This window comes from Rhincodon typus, chromosome 20, assembly GCF_021869965.1.
Source record: "Rhincodon typus isolate 14 chromosome 20, sRhiTyp1.1, whole genome shotgun sequence".
Lineage (NCBI taxonomy): Eukaryota > Metazoa > Chordata > Chondrichthyes > Orectolobiformes > Rhincodontidae > Rhincodon > Rhincodon typus.
The window spans coordinates 12,486,457-12,504,426 of record NC_063351.1 but is presented as its reverse complement, the minus strand read 5'-3'; the positions used below and the strand labels follow the sequence as shown (position 1 = coordinate 12,504,426).

The following is a 17,970-nucleotide window of genomic DNA, read 5'->3' as shown; positions in this document are numbered from 1 at the left end:
CTTCACAGTTTCCTTGCAGACAGTTTATAAAAGCAAGTTGGTTGTACGATCTGGCTTGAGGTTTCACGCTTGTCTGTATTGAATCTTCTAATCTTTGTTTCAGATCATCCAAGTCAATGTTTTTTTTCTTTGGATTCCACGTGAAGTGACATTGAAGCTGATCAAGATTCACTTTCAACGACTCCTTCTGTGTGGCACTGCAGGAGAACAAAATTCATCACAAGTCATCTCATACCAACTTATGCACTTCCCCTCCATCCAGCCTTTATCTATACCTACCCTCTGCAAATTCACTGACCATGAAAGCACAGCTCATACAGCCCAGAAAATGAGAAGGATACCCTTGGCTGGTTTTGCATCTGTGTCCTTTCTGATGGCTGACCTTCTGTTGTTTTCTCATCAAATGCACAGCAACATCTCAGGAACAGGAGCATTGGTTCAAGTACTGCATCTGCCTGATGGTCTTTTCCAATATGTGTTCTTCTCATTAATTGGTGTCTCATTGCTAAATCCTGAATGCTATTTCTGAGACAGCTCGCTCCTTATGTTATCAGTTCCAGCAACTCCATCTCAGATTTTATATTGGCCTGTTTGTTCTCCAACCCAACATTTGGAATACAAACATATCTTTAAAACACAAAAAGAATTGTGCATCATAAAATAGCCTCAACATTTTAAAGCACTGTTGGATTGATATTCATTCTCCACCCTTACTGGATTGTGTGTGTCTGGGTGTTTTGTGGAGGTACATGTGCTCATAAAATATAGCATGTGGCATTCACACTGCCTACTTGATCTCTCTCCACAGCCTCCAGCCATCTCAGTGGGGGAAAGGCTTCACCACAATGTGCAGCAGGTTTAGCAGCATTAGCTAGTGTCAGCCAAGGGCCTGTGGCTGGGAATCTCTTTCGCTCATCTATCGGATTCATTGGAGGCATCTTTTCCAAGTTCCGACTTCCCTTTTCTCTCCATTATTTATCATCAATATTAATAACTTGGAGCAGGGGGCAGAGCGTAATGCATCCAAATTTGCTGACAGTAAAAGAATTAGCTGGGAGGGCATCGTGTGATGAGGATATGAGGAATCTGCAATGGGACATAGGTAGATTGAGTGAGTGGACAAGAGCTTGATAGATGACTCTAATGTAGGGAAGTGTGAGCATTTTGGTAGGAAGAATGAAAAAGCATACTAATATTTAAATGGGGACGGACTCCAAAAATTGAAGCACAGAGAGAGACCTGGGTGTTCTTGTGCATGAGACACCAAAAGTTACCATGCAGGTGCACCAAGCAATTAAGAAGGCAAATTCAGTTTTGGCTTTCACTGCTAGAGGGTAGGATTTAAAAACAGGGCAGTCTTATCACAATAGAATGCTGGTGAGGCTACACCTGGAGTAAGGTTTTAGTCCCTACATTTAATAAGAATATACTGTATTGGAGGCAGTTCAAAAGAGATTCACTCAGCTGACTCCTGAGATGAAGGGTTGACTTGTCTAAAACAGCTGAACAGGTTCAGCCTTTCTCATCAGAGTTTAGAAGGATGATGGATAATCTTATTGACATATATGTGATTGTGAGTGGGCTTGATAGGGCAGATGTTGTGAAGATGTTTCCATTCAGAGAGTTGCGAATGTCTGGAATTTTTTATCCAAGGGAGTTGTGGAGGCTGCATCATTGAAAGGATTTAAAGAGGTGGTAGATAGAGTTTTGAAATATTGAGGAATTAAGGGCCATGAGGAGTTTCCAGTAAAGAGGATTTTAGGCCTGGGGCAATTAAGCTATGATCTTATAGAATGGCAGATAGTTTCTGGACCTGATTGGCCTACTCATGCTCCTATTTCTTACACTCTTATGTTTCGTCCCCAACCCCCAGCTTCTCAAAGCATCTCCCAGTCCTGGCTCAAGGCTCCCTCTTCTTTGGGGACAACCTGACATAACGTGTCCATCATCTCTCCCACAGCTGGTGGCCATTCATCATGCTACTATCTTTGAATATCTTTGTGTACTGAATAGCACAGACCCTCTCCATCACAAAGACCATTTACACCTATCCCTGTAACATCACCTGATCTCCCAGTACATCAGGCCATGTTCATCTGGACTCCTCACACACCAGACTCGATTACCCCAAAGATTTCCTGGCCAGTTTCCGTTCTGTTACACTTCCCAAAGTTCTATGACAAGCACTAAGTTCCTCTCATCCATTATGTTAGGCTCTCTGAACTCCAATGGCTCCAGTCCACAAACATCACAGTTGGAAAAACATCATCCTGGTCTTCAAGTCCCTTCATGATCTCACTTTCCTGCCTCTGTGATCTCCTTCAGCCCTAGAATTCTCTGAGATCCCTGCATTCACCAAACTCTAGCCTCGTGTCCATCTCCATCTCATCCACTATGGTTCTGAGGAACCAATTCTGAGGAAGGGTCACTGGATCCGAAACGTTAACTCTGACTTTTTCTTCACAGATGCTGCCAGACCTGCTGAGCTTTTCCAGCACCTACTGTTTTGATCACTATTGGGTTCAGTCCTGAAAGTTCCAAAATCTCAGAATTCCAGACAACCTCTCCTTAAAAACTATCCATTCTACTAAAGTTGTTTTCACCCTTTAAATATTTCCTACATTTTCTTTGTAGCAATTCTTGCCTCAGTTTTTGTCTGACCACGTTCTTGTGACACTGTACTACACTAAGTTACAAAAGACGGTATACCTTTAAGGCAGCTTGGTAAAACAAAGGTTTGCGTTTTATTCTCTGTCCAGTCATACAGTTAATTTGTTAGCAAACAACCAGCCATTCTGCTGAGAGATAATAAGAACTGCCGATGCTGGAGTCAGAGATAACACAGTGTGGAGCTGGCGGAACACAGCAGGCCAGGCAGCATCAGAGGAGCAAGAAAGCTGGTCATTCTGAGAATCAGCAAGTCAACTATGTGTGGAACATAGCAGCAATCTAAGCGACCGTATAACCCAGACTTTGTATGCAAGTCTACAGTATCATTTTATGCACTTTGTTATTTGTTAATAAACTCCAATATATCTATTTCAAAAAGTGTAAAACTCTCTGCGGTGCGTATTACATGAACTAACATACAGATGGCCACATCGTACTGAAAGGTGCTATGTAAATGCAAGTTATTGTCACATAACTGAGTTGTCATATTTCCTCTCAAATTATCGTGCATGTATTTCAAAATAAATTATCTGGTGTGAATGGCAAAGGGACATTCCTACAAGACGAAATGAGACGTTAGCTCAGTGTAAATTTTTTCATGCTTTCTTGCTGCTCAATCCATGTAGACATCCTTCATCCAGCCCAGCCCATTCTCTGCTCCACCTGCCTCACGTCCATGTGGGCATTCATCTCCTGTCGCCAACCCCCCACTCCCTGTCGTTTTTACTCCTCAACCAGTTCCTGGTGAATTTCCAACCTTTGCCTTTCACTTCAAACTACTACACTTGGCTTTTCCCAAGTTTAAATGAGTTTTCTTCTCCTTTGCAGCGTTAAGTTGGAGTATGAAATTCTGTGGGTTCCTTATTGAAACTGTGAAGTAGAGTAGTAATTTCTGCAACATCATCTCAGAGTGCCTGCAATGCGATCCTTCGACCAAACATCCCAGAGGCCCAGAAAACAAAGTCAGATGTTATGTTTTTCAGTGTCCCAGCTGACTGTGCACCCATATGAAGACTTTTTGTTTTCTGTGGTGACCTCCAGCTTATTATAATTTGGGCAAAACACTCTTTATTTGTGCTCACCCTGACTCTTCAGAGCAATATTTCTAAACTTTTCTCAGCTGGTCTTAGCCATTGTCATGCCTCTTATGTTTGTAAGTCTGAGTCGGCAGATTATGGGCTCAGTTCCCACTCCACAGACCTGGACTTGTGACTGAGGTTGGCACAACTGATGTTGAGGGAGGTGTCCCATGGTTGGAATATCACCATTTGGGTGAGATCTTTAAATAAGGCTCACTCTGGCCTCTTAGGTAAGTGTGAGGTTTCCTATGGTGCTATTGGAAGAAGAACAAGGGAGATCTTCTCATTGTCCTGGCTGATATATTAAGCCCTTCGCAGACATCATCAAAACAGATTACCACATTGTGCAACTTGGCATGTGCAAACTATGCTGTGCTTCATAGAACCCCTACAGTGTGGAAGCAGGCTATTTGGTCCATCGAGTCTTCACCACCCAGGGCATCACTCCCAGATCCACCCTATCCTTGTATCCCTGCATTTCCCATGGCTAATCCACTTAAGTCTGCACATCCCTGGACACTATGGGCAATTTAGCATGGCCAATCCATTCAACCTTCACGTCTTTGGACAACGGGAGGAAACCAGAGCACCCAGAGCGAACACAAGCAGACATGGGGAGAATGTACAAATTCCACACAGACTGTCATCTGAGGCTGAAATCGAACCCAGGTCCCTGGTGCTGTGAGATAACAGTGCTAATTGCTGAGCCACCTGCCACCCATAAGTGATTCATAAGTGCTTATTAAAATACAACAGCGAGTATACTTTAAAACCATTTTGCTGAATGCAAAACACTTTGGGATGCCCTGAGATTGTGAAACATGTTATATAAAGGTCTATTTTTTAATCTAATTGTTATTAACCTCAAACACCAATAAAAACATAACAAAATTAGAAATAACAAACTGTATTTTGAAAGCATGTTTGTTTCACAAATGAATAATATTTACAACTATTCAGAACACCTGCTAATGAGGAGAGAATGGGAGACACAGAGATTGAACAGTGACTGGAGCAGATACCAGGATTAAGCAGCAGCTTAGTGATGGCAATAGGCCATCAATCCCACTATCTACTGACCTACTCAGTGACCACTCAAAGATTGCCAGTTGCATTCTGCAATGTAGTGTGCTTTCTGTTACTTTGGGAATTACAGTTCTGAATGAAGTTAAGTCCATTCATCAGGATGCGCCACGGTTCACAGTTTTACATTAGTTCATAACTCCAGATAGTCTTGTTTCATCATATCTGCTTGAGGACAGTTACAGAATATTCGATTCAACATTGTAATAGTGTGGAGTTGAAGGTTAACTTAAATTTTCTGTATTTTGTGAGTGGAAATTAAAGTTGATTTTACTTTGAAGATTGCCTGATACAATACTAGAAATTGTCTTTTGCCTCTTATTTCTTCCTATAGTCACCAGTCACAGTGCAGCAGTGAACATTTACCTGTTTGCCTCAATGTAACAAATAATCCCGCTTTAAGTGTTTCATCTCTTTGACATTTATACCAATGCAATTCTGAAAATGAGCTTCTTTTTCAGTAACGTACGTATCTAACTGTCTAAAACAAATGGAATTTTGATGACCTTTACCTCATTATGTTGATCAAAATGCAAATTTGTGCTTCACCAAAACGTTCACCGGTGAGTTGATAGAGAACAGTGCTCGACGTGCTTTCTTCTCTGACTGTGAAACGAGCAGCTGAGATTGTTCAATCAAAAACCAGCCCAGTTTGTCTCCAGGGAGCAAGATGCTGGAACATGGGCGTGTATTACATTATAGGTTCCTTGGCTCCAATTACCCACACAGACCTGTTCACTCACACAGAAACACACAACAAGCACAACCTGTTGATGAAACTCCATTTCACATTTTTACCATATTCCTCAGACCCTTCATTGGAATCCATTGACGTGAGATGCTTCAATAGCTCTCCAATGATAAACTGACCTCAGCATCTCCAACACCTGGGTTTGGAAACTCTAAGCTGCTTAATCCCTGCAACTGGCCTGGAATCGCACCACCCACCCACCGAGTACTGACACCTCCCAATGTCCCGTGCATGAAGGGAGTGGACCCTTCCAGAACATTCCCCCCAGCTTTTCCCATCATGCAGCAAGCAGCCTTTGTCATGATCTTTTGGAGTCCATACAACAATGTTGTCCTCATAATTTATAAAATCAATTTTTGTTGGAGTAATTCAGGTAAATCGAGGTTGGAGAAGTTGGGGTTATTTTTCTTGGCTCAAAGGAGATTGAGGAGCTATTTGATAGAGGTGTATAAGCAGGTGGCAGGTTTTGATAAGGTAGTCAAAGATAAGCTGTTCCCATGTGATGATACAATGAGGACTGGCGGGGGTAGGGGTGGGGCACAGTCATTTTGGGCAAGAGATGGAGTGCAGCGGGAGAACAATTTTACACAGGTAGCGGTAGCCACCTGTAACCGGTTGCCTATGAAGATGGTGGAAGGAAACAAATCCTGATCGATTTTGAAAGGAAATTGGAAGGACACTTGAAATTGCACAACAGTAGGGATTGAACAGGGGAAAGGACTGATTGGATTCCTGTCCAGAAACCTGGCATGGACCTGATGGGCCAAATGACCTCTTTCCATGCTACAATGTCTTGATGATGTTATCCTACTTCAATCGCTGCTACCATCAATTTAACCAGAGTAAATGTTTTCATCTGCATGGCTGTTTGATATTTCATTTTATCACCAAGTCAGTGAGAGATCTCCAACTCTCCACGTCCAATGACCAGGCACAAAGTGTTTTGGCTTCTCTTCCATGTCTCTCTCTCTGTGAATGTGGAGATGGTGGCAAGATCAGCTCTGGTTCCCTGTCTCTCCTTTGTGGCCTCTGATTTCTTCTCCTGCAAGAGTGGAAACAGGGATTTTATGAGCAAAAGAAATGAATGGACTGAAAGGATGAACAGATAACATTTGTGGTGGCTCACTTAGAGAGAGAGGTATGTGTAATATGTTGATGCTGAGTTTCAATGATGGTGGTCGGATGGGATTGTGAATAAATGCCCAGACAGTGTGGGATGGGATGACCTGCAAGGTATATTTGTTTGATGACTCTCTCTAACTGTGAAGGATTTGAAAGGCACTGTCAGGTGACTTGAGATTCTACATGAAGATGTAGTTGAAAGCCCCATGCCATTCACTTTTCCCGCCTTTAATACATCATTAATGCTCTGCTACATCGTATTCAGGAGTATGGCACTACTCTCCTGATATTGGTCTCGTGAATGATGCCGTCTTGAGGGAGCCTTTATCTCCTAACAGGGACTCACTGCATTGCCTTAGAAACATGAAAGAAGTCCTGGTATCATGCGTCATGTGATCAGCTGGGATTTATCCAATGGTCAGGTGACATGTGATCAGACTGTCACGTGATCAAGTCTTTGGCAATGCCTCCAACCAGACCTGACAATCTGAGTTTTGGAACTTGACCTGAAATGAGGAACATCCAATATCTCTCCATCTGGAGACTGATTTAGAAAACGGAGCCCAGCTTGTAATGAGAGGTGTATGATTGGAAGTGAGAGAGAATTCCTGGATAAACTTTTCAGTGTGATGGCAGGGCCATTTTAAGACCTGGGTCTGTTTTCTGTAGTTTAGCTCTGGCTGAAATTGGTGTGAGTGATGTTGTGGCCAACTGGTGGAAGCCAAAAAACAGCTCTCAGTAGAGTAAAGCAGCCCGGCCGTGGGGATGTGAGATAGTTGCAGCCATACATGTTTGTAAAGTGTGAAAGCAGTACAGGCCCGTTAGCTCTTCTTCTCCAGGGCCACAAGGAAACTGAGTAAAACTTTGTGCAATTCTTATTTTTCTGAGCTTCTTGTGGTTTGACACTGCTTTCATTAACAGTGAGGAGACCACCACCTTCTCAAGAGCAAATCTGTTTGGACAATAAATATTGGCACAGCCAGTGATGCCCACATCCTGTGAATGAATGAATAAAGAGAAATGGGAATATATTTTGAATATGTGCTTACTAGAGAGGAGGAGGAGGAGGCAGCCATTTTGATCTGAAAGCTCAGCCATGATTCCCTCCCCACTCCAGTATATACCAAAGATGGCAATCTTAGCAACACTTGACCCAGGGATAGTTCTCATTGATGGTGTGATTCACTATAGAGATGAGACAACCTGTGGGTTGCAGCCTGCTTTATGAATGGACTCCACAGCCTGCCACTACACACCCGCTGTTGTTAGTCACTAACAGCCCCCATTAACAACTATTCACCCTCCCAGCCTGATCGTTAGCAACTCCTTTGTCTGTCCAACTGTCTTTCTCTCTCTTTGGGCTCTATCCTATCATTTACTCCCTACCCCAACTACCTCCCTATGTTCTGCATATAAACTGACGTTTTCCTACCACCATCAGTTCTGAGGAAGGGTCACCGGACCCGAAACGTTAACTCTGTTTTCTCCTTCGCAGATGCTGCCAGACCTGCTGGGCTTTTCCAGCAACTTTGTTTTTGTTATGAATGGACTCATCTGCTTCTGATTCAGAGGAGAAGAGAAGGGACCATTATGGGATCCTGTGGAGCACGGCTCCCTTTGATTATCATTACAAGGAGTAATGTCAGGTTTCATGACTGTTTGATAGATAGAAAGTGATTATTTTAACTGGAAGGTGGAAGTAGATAGGTCAGGGAGGAGGAGCTCTGTTTGAATGATGGAATGTTTTAAAATATAAACCAGGAGAACAATATTCAAGTGTTGCTCTTTAGCAACAATTTATTTTCCCCCCATTCTCTTGCATATTATTTTTATCCAAATAATCATCCAATGTCCTCATGAATGTCTCAATTGAATGTATCTCAACCACACTTCCAGGCCCTAACTACTTGCAGAGTGTTCATCCAGCTCTACACCTTGTTATCTCTACTTGCAGAGTGAAAAAGCTTTTCTTCACTTCACCTTTGCTTCTTTAGCAGATCAGTTTAAATCTATGTCCTCTTGATTTTGATCCTTTTTACAAGTGGGAACAGTTTCTTTCCAACTGCTTTGCACAGGCTGCTCATGATTTTGAAGATTTCTATCAAATCTCCTCATAGCTTTCTTCATTCCAAAGAGAACAGCCACAACATTTTCAATCCAGTTCATAATTGAGATTTGTCTTCATTGGAACCATTCTGGAAAGCTGCGTCTGCGCTTCCTGCAGTGTATTCATCTGCTTCTTAATAATGTGATGCCCAGAACTGTACACAGTAATCCAGCTGTGGTCTAACAAGTGTCTTATAAATTTGATATCTTAATTTCTTTTATTATAATTGGTGCAAACTCAGAGTAAATTTGAACTTCCACACAAGGCGTATGAATGATCTTGGATTTTTAAAACGTCTTCATGGGATCTGGGAATCATTAGCTAAGGCAAAGATTACAGCCCATCCTGAATGACCAATGAGAAGGTGATGGTGGTGAGCCACCTTCCTGAACTGAGGCAGTCCATGTGTTGTAGGTACACCCTCTGTGCTCTTAGGAAAGGTATTCCAGGATTTTGACAACAATAGTGAGCAAACAGAATGTAGCTCCAAGAAATTATTGGTGGTGTTCCCATGCATCCTTATCTTTCTAGATGCTAGAGGTTGTGGGTTTGGAAGGTGCTGTTGGAGGAGCTGTTGTGAATGCAGCTTTTCATTTAAATTAATAGTTTAGCAATAAAGGCTGGAGCAACCAGTTTCATAGCCACAACAATCAGGAAGCAATCATAGCAATAAAAAAATCTCTCATATTGTTAAAGAAAGTCAGCAATTTTAAAATTTTTCTCCCTCGCTTATTTTGAAAAGGTATTTGAAGACAGTCATGATCTAAATGGTTCCCTCTCCCTATGAGTAATTCTAAAGTGACTCTGGTTAGTCTCTGCAGACTCTTTTATTTACACATTTGTATGTATTAGTGGTCTCTGCAAGCACATTTCACTAGTACAGACTGTTCTGTCCTTTCTTAGCTCTGCTGATGTCCTGCTCCATCACAATGTACAGCATCATCCTGTTATCAAATCCATTCTTGTTCTGCTACAATTGATAGAATGTAGTTGATAACAACCAGCATTATCGCAGATCCTGTTACATGGGAAAACCTGAAAGAAGCAGAATGACGTTGAACACAGGAGGCTCCCACCATCAAAAAGCTTGACTATTATTCTGATATTTCAAAACAGGTGCTGAACTCATTTAGGTCTAAGTTTATATATACTCACAAAAATAAGTAAGTAAACACACAAGGGACAATCAGGATTACTAGGTAAATTTAATGTGCTGATGTTCAATTACCAGGCTCGAGAAGATAAAGTCTAGGTTTAATAAAATGTTTTATTAGCAAATCTGTCCACCTAATCTTCTATGTTCTTAGCTCACTCAGATGGTGAGAATATTTCTGTCTCATATTTTGGCACTGCAATATTTAATATTGTTTGTAGTAATTTGGATAATCGGTTTCTCAGGTGACGTCTATGTTGCATTCTTATTAAAGGTTATTTATAGGAACAAAGAAAATAGGAACAGGAGTAGTCCGTTCAGCCCTTCAAATCTGCTCTGCCATTCAATATATCTTGGTTGATTGTCCAACTCAGTACCGGTTCCTGTTTTCTCCCCATACCCTTTGATCCCTTTATCCCTAAAAACTCTATCTTACTCCTTCTTGAAAACATTCAATGTTTTGATCTCAAATGCCTTCTGTGGCAGCGTATTCCACACTCACAACTCTCTAGGTGAAGAAATTTCCTTTCATCTCACTCCTAAACGGTCGCTGAATTTCTGCAACATTTTTGCTATTATTTTCCTCCCTCAAATTTCCCATGCCAGTGTTTATAGAACAGACTTTGCCACTTTTTGCGCAAGCTGCTCCATGTTTACCAAATTGAAATGTTAATCAGTGATGACAACTGGCCATCTGTACTTTGATATTAGCTTACATTAGAACTCAGTGGGGCTGAGTTTAGACCGAGCCACTTTTTGGAAACAGGGTGAAGCTGCTCACCCAATGTGTGTGTGAGGTCCTCAATAACATCCACAGCCTGGGGTTTGGTGATATCCACAAGCCCTGACTGTGATGTTAACTCTGTCCTGAGCAGGGAAACTGCTGCAGATTTTCCCACAGGATGAAGCAGCTCTTAAGAGAATCAGAGAGAAGACTATTGTTTACCTTTGTGTAAGAGTTCCCATGTAGGACATCTAGTGAAAACATTCTAAATTCCCTTGCACCAGTAATTTTACATTCCAACCTGACAGACCCTCCCAGAATCGATCTGTGCACTCATAGGCAAGAAGTAGACATTTTGCTCAATAATAAGGTTTGGGTTGTGAAATACCCTAGGTCCTACATTTCCATGAAAGACGGAGTTTACAAGTCCTCTCAACACTCACCTAAAGGCGATCTGGGATTAAGATCAACCCCAAGGAATGTTTATTATTATTTTTAAAACAGTTTGTATCATTTATATTAAAAAAAGTTATTGCTCCATTGAGCAGGTTCAACTACATCTGATTCCCCAAATCCAAAAGCACTAAAAGAGTCAAGAGTACAGAAGCAAATGTTACTTGCATGTTTTCTCAATGTTCAATATTCCCGATTGAAGCTCAGGGAATTACAATAAGATTAACGTGAGAACATTCGACACCCATCAGTAAAGTGCAAATTTGGAAGGAAGGACAGATATTCCCTTACCATGAGGTATGAAGGTAAGGGCAGCCTTTACTATGCAGCAATCTAGCCCTGTGCCTGACCTGTCTCTTATTTGATGAGCAATGCTGAGGTATTGGATGGCCCATCTTTATTTGGGCCTACTGATGCTCTTAACTGGTCATCCCACTTGTTTAGCTACAAAAGCTGGTATCAGGCAAAGGGTGGGCATACCTCCTTTGAGAGTCACCATCATCATCACCTGTCATCCAGGCCCAGTTACAGCCTGTATTTGCCTTTAGTCTAGAACATCCTCTTCTTTGGGGATTGTTTATAGTCCTCTTTAACACTTGAGCGCTGCTGGGATGATAGATCTGTCAGATAATCTTCTGTCAGTGTTTCAGAGGTACATCTTACCTGGCATCGTCAGGCTTAGAGAATGGTGACTGGAGAGGAACTTGGTCAATGAGGGGGGGAAATGCAGTTATCACCCATGTAAGAATCAATGACATTGACAGAATTAAACAATAGCCTCTATTGAGGTAACATAAGGAGCTAGGATCCAAATTTAAAAACAAAACCTTAAAAGTAACAACCTTTGCATGATATTCAAGTCACAAACAAAAACAAAGAGTAGAGGGTTAAATGCATGACTGTAAGAGTGATATGGGAGGGAATGGTGGAAGTGTAATATCACTGGACTGGAAATCCACAGACCTGAATTAAACCCCTGCAACATGGGTTCACATTGTATGCGTTAGCAGACTTTAAATTCAATTCATAAATCTGGAATAAAAAGCATCTCCATAATAGTGACAATGACAGCTGTCACCAATTACCAGAATCCAATGAGGAAATCTGCTGGTCTACTCCTGACTCCAGAGCTACAGCAACGTGGGCCCTCCTAATACCCCTCTGGCATGGCCGATGAACCACTCAGTTAAAGAACAATTAGGGACAAGCAGCAAGAGCCGCTCTTGGCAGCAACGCACACGTTGCATGAAAGCATAAGGAAAAGAAAAATCCTGGAGTTAATGGGATCTCTTCAGGTAAAAGAAGGAGATATTTTGTTGGATTGGCTCCAACATTAACTGTCCAAATCCAATTGTTGGGTGTGATGTTCAGAGCTTTAAAAGAAAGGGCACATGGTGGGGACGATTGAGGTAAGGACACTTTCACAAATCTAAAGACAAACGTCAAAGTTGAAGAGCAGAGTATTAACTTGGATCAAATCTAGTCTGCTGTGAAAGGAAAAGGAAGAGATTTTACCTATTTTCCCAATCAACCTACTCAGAGATGTTATTGCACAGCTTTGGAACAGGTGGGACTTTAACCCAGTTCTGCTGGCTCAAAGGTAGGGATACTACCACTGCACGAAGATAGCAAGAACAGCAGATGCTGGAATCAGAGACAACAGTGTGGAGCTGGAGGAACACAGCAGGCCAGGCAGCATCAGAGGAGCAGGAAAGTAGACGTTTCAGGTCGGGGCCCTTCTTCAGAAACTCCTTCACCACCCCCACCGCAGCCACCCCACCACCACCGCCAACACCACCAACCCCCCACTTTTCGCGACTCTTCTGAAGATCTGAAACGTCAACTTTCCTGCTCCTGTGATGCTACCTGGCCTGCTGTGTTCCTCCAGCTCCACACTGTTGTGTCCAATCCTACCACTGCACCACCAGAATGCTCAAAGAAGAGATTTTGGCAAAAATAAAGGGCAATTATTAATGATTAATGTCCAATCAGGGAAAATTATTAGAAAGACAAAGTTATAGGCGCTCTCTGAATGTACAAGACATGACTAACAAGCTAGATAAATGAATGGCTCAAATGGAGATAAATAGTTTTTATCTAGCTGCCCTTGAGGAGAGCCTGAATCATAAGGATGAAATAGAGACAGCAGTGGGAAAGGAACTTGACCTGAAAATCTGGAAATAGAATCATTATAGGTGAAGCTAAGAAGTGACAAAGGCCAGAAAATATTCCTTTATGGGCCCCCATTAGTTATGGTAGTCGTGGTAGTGTTGAGCAGAACATGAGTCAGCATGTAATCAGAGTAGTTTTTCTATAAGAACATACTGACAACCTATTAGGAACAGGTTATTTTAGATCTAGTAAACAGAGTTAATTAATAACATCATAGTTAAGTATCTGTGTGAGGATTGAGTACAATTTGAAGAATTTCATGTTGAGTTTGAGAATGTTGTGGCTTAGTATGAAACTAGGTTCCGAAAATTTAACAAAGTCAAATCAGTCAGAATTAAACAAAGTCAAAGTGTTGGTGTGAGATAGATTAGGAAATTAGATTAACAGGCATGCAGGTTGTTTACTCCATGCTACAGCACTAAGCCCCCCTGGCACAGCCACTGCTGAACAAATCTCTGACAGCTTATGTTCACACATAGATGGAGACAAGCATTAGGGAGATTCAGTGCCTACAGAGACAGACCCAAAAGCAGATCAATGAAAACTAATGTCATATATACTGCTCTATTTACACAGAAGCTTCCTTCATTTGTACCACCGTTGTGCTCTCAATGAGCTTGCTATTTTCTCGCTCTCCCACTACACCTCAGTTCACTTCCTGGTTGAGGGAGTCTGCTCTGATGCAGAATCCACTGGCCCTGGAGACTCGAAAGGTGATCCTAGTGGGTACGTGTATCCAGATGTCCCACATACACCAAGAGTCTTCTTGCTAGAGGCAAGCTGGCTCTCCTTGAACTTCCACGGATCAGAAAGAGGGAAGGTAGTCTGGAAGTAGTGTCCTGAGTGGAAACTGCTGCGGGGTCTGAGTGTGGGTCAACCTTCAACTGGGTGCCTCCCGGCCCTGCCCTGTCTTTTTGGGAGGAGGGGTGGCACAAGCACTGGGCTCTAGCAGCGGCCCCCCCATGCTCCTGAGGACCACAGGCAGGGCAATGGGGTGTGTGTGTGTGTGTGTATGTGCGTACAGTCCCTGAGGGTGCTGGACCTGGTATCCATGGTAACTGCCAATCTTGCTGCACTGCTGCAGTTTCTGGGCAATGAGAGCCATTGCCTCCCACATAGCTGCCTGCTTCCCCTGACCCTCCATGTGCATGAGGATAGCTGACAGCACTAGGTCCCTCCTGCCTGGACCTGAGGAAGTGCCTAGTCTCTGGCTCCCCTCCAAGGGCCAGTGGCCTGGACCATTTCTCCCTTGGCCAGCAGAAGGGCTGTCACTGTGAGGTGATCACCAGCTAGTGTACCCTCACACTGTGTCTACGGGTCTCCCCGAGGTGCCAGTGACTGAGCTAGTGGAGGGTGCAGGGGCAGCCCTGCTGATGATGCTTCCTCTGAGGCCTCTTTACTCTCATCCTCAGAGATCTAGGAGGGGGCAGGGGTTCATCCAGAGCTGGTTGCCTCCCCAGAGACCTTGTCAGGAAGCTTGCAGAACCAGCAAGCCAGAAGTGAGAGACAGCATGCCGTGACCAGTGGTTAGAAGTGGTGTGGACTGATTGAGGGTAACAGCGTAGTTAAAGGGAGAGAGGCAGTGGTATACAGGGAGGCACTTACTTGGCTGTCGGGACATATACGTTCTTCACAGGAGCAGTCCCTTTCTTTTACTGTGAGGGCCAGGGTTCTCCCCTTGTAGGCTGTTAGCACTCACCCACTCATACAGGCTCTCTCTGCCCTGTTACGGGCTGTCTCCTCCGGCATGAGAAACTAGGGGACAATGAGTGAGATGATGGTGGATGGTAAATCTGTTAATTCTGGGGAATTAACACATGGGCAAAGGTGGTGAGTTGTAACAAAGCACAGATGATACAGTCCAGAGGGCATGAAGGGTTAGTGTCGTAGGATGTGGAAGGGGATAGTGATTGAGGGAAGATGCTACAGGCAATAGTGAGAATGGTGGGAATGAGCCTTTGTGTGAGGTGGGCGCAGTAGCAAAGATAGAATGAGTGTAAGATGCTAGAAGGAAGAGTGTGGTACTTAACCCTGGCAGTGCTGAGAATGTCATTGACCTGCTTATAGCATTGCTGGCTGTTCTTCCAGCCTTCAAGATGGCACTGATCCAGGTAGTGACTTCCAACCAGTTTGGCAGGAGCTGGTGTCATGGCCTCCTCTGCTGAGTGTCTAAGAAGGGGACTCGTCTCCCTTACACCACCCTCTCAACCAGGACTTCTGTGCCCCTGTCAGACAGGGACTTCCACTGAACCTTTCATAGCTCTACATACAATTCCCCAGATTCACCTTTCTACCATTGACTGCATTGGCTATTTGCAACCAATGAGTTTATCTGTCTGTCTGTCTGCCTGGGGAGCCTCCTGGCCCCCAGTGGATATAGGACCTCTTTTATCCTCCACACAGTCTGAAGCAACATTCCTGTATTGGTTAAAAACGCAATCTGCCCAAAAGTGCCACTTCCTCTTCTCTATCCTCTCAAAGAGATTTCTGTCATCAGTTACAATATCTTCTGCAGTCAGAAAACACCTCACTTTTGAGAGATGTAGGCTAGTTATATGGAGTATAATCTACCTTTAACCTTAAAAAGACAAGAAAGTGGAGTTGAGGATTATCTGAACAGCCATGATCTTTTTGGATGACGGAGCAGATTCAATGGGCTGAATGGCCTGCTTTTGGTCCAACATCTTACAGTCTGAAACTGTCGGAAAGCAAATGAGGCAGACATTTTTCTTCAACCTTACCTCTAACAACGAGTTAATGAAGATCGGTGCTTGTAGTGTTCTCAGTTCTAAAATACAACCAGACAGGGTTAACAAAACTGAGCACTGTTGTTCTGCTCTTTGTTTTCTCACCATCTGGGGACGTTAAAATTGAAGCATTGTGAAATGAGACCTAAGGCTTTAGGTCATCCAATTCGCTGCGCTGTGTCTTAACTTGTACCATATATGCTTCATTTCTCATCCCTTTTGCTCAGGAACTGCAATGATTCATATCCCCACAATACCACAAATGAAAATGCTCTTGTGATTTGAATGCAGAAAATGAAACAATGGTGGTTGCTTTCATTTAGTGTGTTCAGTTTCGATTAACACTGAGGAGTCAATTATCTGGAAATGAAACTACACTGAGTAATGTTCTAGATCAACGAATTTGGTGAAGTTTAAAAACAAAATCACCACATTTAACCAATAATGATGGGGTACACATTCCTTTCCTAATGAGCTATACTTGGGGGCTTTGATTCCCATGAAATCATCCACCATAAGTTTCCAGATGGCAAGGGCCTGGTTCACAAGTGAACAGGCATCTGGAGGGTGATGTGGACAGAGTGCGAGAACTGATCTCCATTGGCAGAGTTCACAGGCTCAACACTGAGTGGAGGTCAGTGGATCAGAAAGGAGGTTGGAAGAGAGGCCAGGGGAGGCAATGGCCTAGTGGTATTATAACCGGACAGTTAATCCATTCAGCACTATGGGTTTGAATCCTGCCATGGCAGATTGTTAATAAAAATATCTGGAATTAAAAGTACAATGATGATCATGAATCCATTGCTGGGAAACGTATCTGGTTCACTAATGTCCTTTAGGGAAGGAACTTGCCATCCTTACCTGGTCTGGCCTACGTTGCCCACAGCAATGTGGTTGACTCTTAATTGCCCTCTGGGTAATTATGATTTGGCAATAAATGCTGGCCTGACCAGCAAGGCCCACATCCCATGAATGAATTTATAAAAAAAGGGATGCCCCCAGAGAATGAGCTGGATGGGGAGGTCAGCAAAAGGGCAGGATGAGACTGTACAGGTTGCTACTCATTGGGTTGCCATTCATAGAGACGTCATGACAATGGGCTGATTGAAAGGCGTCAAGCGAGGCAGAGCAGGAAGCTGTCAGTCAAGTAAGCAGGGGACAAGCAATGGGGTGGTAATAGAAAAAGGAGAAGGTTTAGCATAGCTGAGGGGATGGACTCAGGATTTGAGAAGATAGGGTGACCAAGTTGGATAAACTAAAGAAGGCATGATACCAGGGGTAAAGGCTCCAGGAGGAATTTTCTTCTAAGAAGAAAAAAAAGTTGAGAAAAAATATTTGGAAGTGGTGAAGATGTAGATTTCTGTCTTAACACATGGATGATCTAAATATCATGAAACAGTGATCTTTTTCCATTGGCATCAAGTCATTACAATCATGAAGGGTAATTAAAAGTGAAACAAGAAAGTATTTACAAGGAATGGAGCTTCCCATCTATGCTAACAGTCATCAGGTGGCTTCTTTCCTGATATTGGGAGTCCAATTTTTCACGATTATCTGGATGAGTTGATCCTGTGCTTCAAAGAAAGACAATTGATGTTGTTCACATTCAAGTCTCTTCAAGTCCATCTAGATGTTTTCAATCCTCAATGTGTCCACTACATGATCCTTCAGTGGTCTGTCCCAGGTCAGTTTGAAGGAGGGCTCCAGGATGATGATGCAATCGAATTACTTCACTGCCTCCAGAACACTTACCAGTACCTCTAAGACCTACTGCCATCTTCTTAAAACATCTACATTTCTTCCCAATATTTCCTAATGGACTTGCCCCACACATGTTCCATTACAACTGCTGCCTGCTTCCTTACACATAGGTCTCTAGATGCCATAACTGGCTGTGCCTCCTCAATCA

At 43.0% G+C, this 17,970-nt stretch overlaps 1 long non-coding RNA gene across 1 annotated transcript; it reads right to left on the bottom strand.

The window, feature by feature from the left end:
- Positions 1 to 18: 18 nt before the first annotated feature.
- Positions 19 to 16,205, bottom strand: LOC125485583. Its single transcript, XR_007264296.1, has 3 exons — positions 16,056 to 16,205; positions 5,345 to 6,625; positions 19 to 197 (listed from the first exon to the last, which is right to left on the bottom strand). It is a non-coding gene; the product is annotated as an uncharacterized LOC125485583 (long non-coding RNA).
- Positions 16,206 to 17,970: the final 1,765 nt, after the last annotated feature.